This window comes from Tursiops truncatus, chromosome 17, assembly GCF_011762595.2.
Source record: "Tursiops truncatus isolate mTurTru1 chromosome 17, mTurTru1.mat.Y, whole genome shotgun sequence".
Lineage (NCBI taxonomy): Eukaryota > Metazoa > Chordata > Mammalia > Artiodactyla > Delphinidae > Tursiops > Tursiops truncatus.
This window is the reverse complement of record NC_047050.1, coordinates 4,956,912-4,962,991: the sequence shown is the minus strand read 5'-3', so window position 1 is coordinate 4,962,991 and position 6,080 is coordinate 4,956,912. Positions and strand designations below refer to the sequence as shown.

The 6,080-nt window shown below is 39.4% G+C and overlaps 1 pseudogene; it reads right to left on the bottom strand.

Annotated features, from left to right (window-relative positions):
- Nucleotides 1-5,373: 5,373 nt before the first annotated feature.
- LOC101338794 (GSK3B-interacting protein pseudogene) lies at nt 5,374-5,772 on the bottom strand (annotated as a pseudogene).
- Nucleotides 5,773-6,080: the final 308 nt, after the last annotated feature.

Below are 6,080 nucleotides of genomic sequence, written 5' to 3'. Positions count from 1 at the left end.
ATGCTTTGAGAATAGATGCTATCCCCCTCCGTAGGTCAACTACTATTGGCACTCAAATAATATACTTGGTCACTCTTCCCCTCAATGTTTTCTCCCTGGACTTATTTAACATACTTCTCTGTCATTCAAAGAAAATATCTGCACCGTCCAACTTTCGGAAGACTCACCATGAACAGTTTCTAGCCACCTTCACATTTGAAATATTTATGGTTTACCAAGAGGTTCACATGTGTACTTATGAAATGACCTTCAAACTAACCAAAATATAAACTTTTAAATCCGTCCTCTAAAGATAATCATTTTATGCTGCCCTTACATAGACCTCTTTTCTTCTCAACCAATTCCTTCTAGTCTTCCCACTTTATCAAAACCAAAACCAACTCACAATTCACAAATTATTTTTGCTCTTTAGGGGATAGTAAATCCTAAGCTCTCTGAATACGTATTTTCTACTTTTGTTTTACCTGCAGTTATCCACCCCCAGAATAATGCCAGCCTCAAGATAAATTTATGAGGTTAGAGGTCAAGATGGCGTATATGGTGGGTGGGGTTAGTGGCTAGACAGGGGCTGAGGGCGGGACTCTGGGAGGCGGTTATGTTCAGTTTCTTGATATGGTTGCCAATTGGATGGGTATTTTCTGTTTGTGAAATTTATCAAGATGTTTGGCCATAATTGATGAATGTTTCTGTACATTGAAAACACTTACAAAAGAAAATCAGTCTACTGAAATCAGCCCCAAATCTGTGTTTACTCTGTTTCTCCTCTCAGCCTGTTTTTCCATTCTGCTCACAAACGTAACAAATAACAAACACACTGAGTTCATTTGAAAAGATCTAAGGCAATGATGACTTTTATCATTGATTTATTCTATCTCTACCATCACAGTTATGTTTCTAGCCAGGGAGACAATACTAATATTCTTTAGACAAAAGTAATTTATCCTCGAACTCTTCCCATTGATCAACTTCCCTACATGCTACCATGTCACAGGTCTAATTAGATGGTGTTCAGAAAGCATCTGATGGGGCTACACTTGAATTTGTGTTGTGGATAACAGACAGCAGAGCACAGGAGCACCATGCTGGAGTGTAGTAATGACTCTGTAATTAATACAATTCGAAGAACTCACATGGGAAGCGTCACGTCCTTCCTGTCTAACATGATTAATAGACCTCAGCTACCAGAGCCTGTTCATCCTGGTGTTTCTTCACATTGGAAAGAAATGGAAATGTAATTCAAGATTTTATAAACCTATATGTATTTGCTATGCCTCTTACACACACACAAACACACGTACCACATGTACACACACCGTATACACACACACACACACCCCCCTACTTGGTTGACATCCACTGCATTTAAACCTCTTCCATGCGTGCAATGGCAAAAAATAGTATTAAATACAATTTTACATCATTACTGTGAAATGTGAAGCAAAGTTGCAACCAAGGACCATCACTGGTGGAATCAATTTTTCTTTGTTCTTGGATAACTGCATATTATTAACAAATATAAAAGTAAGGAAACACATTCTAATATGATACGTATGAGAAAACAAATTGGAATGAAAGTCAGGTTTCTCTGAAGAAGGCTTTATACTGATGTCAATTAATATTTAATATCACTTACTCTGAAAATAATATGTATCACATTGTTTTTTAAAATAATGACACAAAGTTTTGGTAACATGCATCACTCAGGGATACTTTTAATGATAAAATGATAGAGATAAGACAGTTAAGATATATCCTCCATTTCCTTAACTAGTAGCTTATAGATGAACAGGATTTTGTCAAGCAATAAAACTCTATGTCATTCACTAACTCATTCAATCCAATATATTAATTGAACTTATACTGTATGACTCTAATCCCAGAACTTTGGAGAGCGCCAGAATATGGTCTTGTGACTCTTCTTTGAACATCTTTCAATCTCAAATACCTGTCTCCAGAGGCAGTTTATTTCTGCCCAGTTAATGTGATGTCTGTGACATTTTCACTTTCTTTCAAGTTCAACTGATAGTCGCTATCACGATTATAGCAATAGTTTTGATCACAATTTACTCAACATAAATGAAGGACATAAATGCCAAGAAGACAACCAAGAATTTATCAGACATTCTGCTACTTCTAGATGATACATAACTCTTGGTACTGGTTCATTTTATCTCTGCCAACTATGTAACTAATATTAGGATAGTACATCCACCCTGCCTGTAAGATGGGAGAATCTCTAAGTTGAAATGTCTACCTGAGTGAGGTCTTTGACATACCCCTCCTCAATAATACTTGTCTCTTCTTTCCTCTGAGGCTTACTCAAATGCCAGACACTATGCTCCTATGTTGGAAAGTATGGTCTTCCATCAGGGATGTGCCTTCCGGATTCTTAGATGGGAACAGATCAGGGTTATTACTGACTCACTCCCCAGCTCTGTGACCTTTGAAAACCTCCTCCTCTCATCTTCACTTTCCTCATCTTTAAAATGCAAATTGTAATGCTTCCTGATTTCTTCCGAGAACTACTGAAGATGAAATGTGATGATAATGTATGTAAAAGATGTTTGAATATAAAAAGCTCTACCAGGGCTTCCCTGGTGGAGCGGTGGTTGAGAGTCCGCTTGCCGATGCAGGGGACGCGGGTTCGTGCCCCGGTCCGGGAGATCCCACATGCCGCGGAGCAGCTGGGCCCGTGAGTCATGGCCGCTGAGCCTGCGCGTCCGGAGCCTGTGCTCCGCAACGGGAGAGGCCACAACAGTGAGAGGCCCGCGTACCGCAAAAAAAAAAAAAAAAAAAAAAAAAAGCTCTACCAACATAATCTACTGCTGTTTTTTTCCCTTTTTAAGTGTTCCCAGATTCTACTCAAGCATCATCTCTAAGTCTCAATACACCTAAGCTATTATACTGAATTCTATGTGTTTATTACCTGTACTTTGTACATTGGTCTACAGATATCTAAGCTCAGTGAATAGTCCATTCACTTTCTTCCTTGTTATTTTCCCTTTAAATTTACTAGAACTTCCTCTTCTATGATTGTTTTGTCTGTATCATTTATTTATTTTATTTTTCTTGGAATCAAACATTTATCACAAAATGAACACTTTCCATTTTTAAACATACAATCACTTTTCTTCATATTTATCTCAAAATTAGTAAACAGAATTTTATTCAAACTTTACAAATATCCTTTACATTTAGCCTGCGATTAAGCATGAGAAAGTTCAACCTGAAGTTAGACTTCGTTACCCAAACACTTAAGCATCTGAAAATAAAGATGAGGATGAATGTTCATTTATCAAACATAATTTAAGCATTCCAATAAACTCTGACAATGAAGAGTGACCCAAGCCAAACTTTAACTTGCTCTGGTCTACATGATCTTCAGAGCCTAAAAGTACTTATTATTTAATAATGATTTTAAAAAGTCTTCAAATGACAAATTATGAAGGTGTGTCCAGATGTAGAATTTTAGTTCAACATTTCTATAGCTGCTGCTTTAGACTAATATTAAAAAAACAACTCCCCAAGCCTTATTATTCAACATGTACTTAAAAACATGTAGCAGGGGCTTCCCTGGTGGCACAGTGGTTGAGAATCTGCCTGCCAATGCAGGGGACACTGGTTCGAGCCCTGGTCTGGGAAGATCCCACATGCCGTGGAGCAACTAAGCCCGTGCACTACAGCTACTGAGCCTGCGCGTATGGAGCCTGTGCTCCGCAGCAAGAGAAGGCCGCGACAGTGACAGGCCTGTGCACCGCCATGAAGAGTGGTCCCCGCTCGCCGCAACTAGAGAAAGCCCTCGCACAGAAACGAAGACCCAACACAGCCAAAAATAAATAAATAAATAACTAAATAAATAAGTAAATAAGAAGTTTCTTAAAAAAAAAAATAAATAAACATGTAGCAGCATGGTATAGTTTATTTTTATAAATATTAGTACCTGTAATAAAATATAAAATACAGAGTCTCCCTTTTTCAAATATTAAGTCTCTGAATGCTTCATTCATCCTCTGATTTCAAACCCATACAATGCACTCATATGACATTGTAGATTTACCACTGAGACAAAACAGTGTACATCTGCTGGTGAAGGAGTGCTGTGGGAATACCAAAGTACTACATTATAGAAAGGAAACATTGAAGCAAAAATACCTTCTGAATATATACTGTACATTATGCAAACAAACATTCATAATAAGAATCAACACAGGCCAAAATATTGTTTTCTAGGAAATCAGAGTCTTCTTTCTTTTAAATCACACACATTGAAGATGCTTTTTGTTAGGAAAAGAGTGGAGCCTGTTCCTGTATTTGCTTATGTGCTTAAATATCTTGGAAACAAGTAATTGTTACATTCATTTGCTAATGGTTTGTCCTCTTAGTTGGCCTGCTGGTGCAAGCAAGGAATACAGTACTATTTCAGTACCTGTTTTTCTTTCTATTTTATTTATTTATTTATTTTTGGCTGCATTGGGTCTTTGTTGCTGCATGCGGGCTTTCTCTAGTTGCGACCAGCGGGGGCTACTCTTCGTTGCGGTTCATGGGCTTCTCATTGCGGTGGCTTCTCTTGCTGCAGAGCACGGGCTCTAGGCACGCAGGCTTCAGTAGTTGCAGCACGCAGTCTCAGTAGTTGCAGCACACGGGCTCAGTAGTTCTGGCGCACGGGCTTAGTTGCTCCGCGGCACGTGGAATCTTCCCCAACGCTCGAACCCGTGTCCAGTGCATTGGCAGGTGGATTCTTAACCACTGTGCCACCCGGGAAGCCCCCTGAGTACCTGTTTTTCATGTAACACTAGCTATATAATATACACTTAATTCATTTTTATCAGTCCATATTAATAATATAAATAGATTAAATGAAGCAGTGAATTTCAAAACTTGTGCAGGGGAAACTAGTTGATAATTTGTTTCCAGTAAGGCTAGTAGCAAAATAATTACTACAAAGTCAGCCCAAGCTGGCAGTAAACCCCTGATTTAGCAAGCTGAATCAAAGTTTGAAGTTAGTTTATTTCCTATATGACCATGCAAATCTAGAATTGCCTATGTGAAAGAAAGTGCTGGCAGCATCAAAGTCCTGTAATAAGAGAATGAAGTACTGATTAGGTTTTCAGAATGCCAGAGATACTAATATGAAGAAATTTGAATGTCTTAATGATGGCATCACAGCAATGGCCTCAGGATTTCCTTAACGAATCAGAAACTGAGAAACACAATTTGTTAGTCAATAAAGTTCTCAATCAAAAGCCTAAATGTGAAGCAAAAAATGATAAAGACACAAAATCAAAGATGCATTCTCTACTATGACCATCTGCAAGAATTTCAAGCTTTATGTCAACATGTGTACCATCAACAGCCCCTCCAACAGGAAAGAACTTATCGTGACTGTCCATCCCTTTTCAGTTTCAAGTCTTTGAAGGACTGCATTTCCAACTGCTTCCCGGTAGGCAGGGCTGAGCGCATCCAGCAAGGATGGGAGGGAGTCTGTAAATGATCGTCCACCTGGTCGAAAGCACAACCTACCACCCCGAGCCCTGCTGCAGTGAGCTCCAGACAGTAGCTATTCCTTTGTCTTGTTTCCACATTGATATAGGCTGCACAGCACAGGGTTTTTGAGACAAACATGGTGTTAACTGCAAAGAGAACATCATTTACAACTCCTTCAGCTTCCAGCCTCATGTCTTTCATATCAGATCCTTCAAAGCCATTAAGCTCTGCATCTTCTTCAAATCCTGACACGCTGCTCAGCTCCATGGGATTACAGTCTGTTTCCATTCTGCAAAAATCTTTGACGTAAGCCCTTTGACTTCAAGTTCCGTGATCTTTTCAGCAGGTGGAGTGGCTGCAGCTGCGCCCTCTTTCGGCTCTGAGAGGCATGTGACGTGGGAACACTACCGTCTTATTCCTGCCACCTCAGGCACAAGTCTGCACACACGCCGAGTCCTCCTCTTACTCCCTCCCCAGGCATCTGGCCATTTATTTATTTTAATTCAAGGGATACAGATTTTCTGGACACTTGCAACTCTAACCAAGATAATAGCTACCTTGTACCAATGCAAATTCCTGCGGAACAGATTCCATTG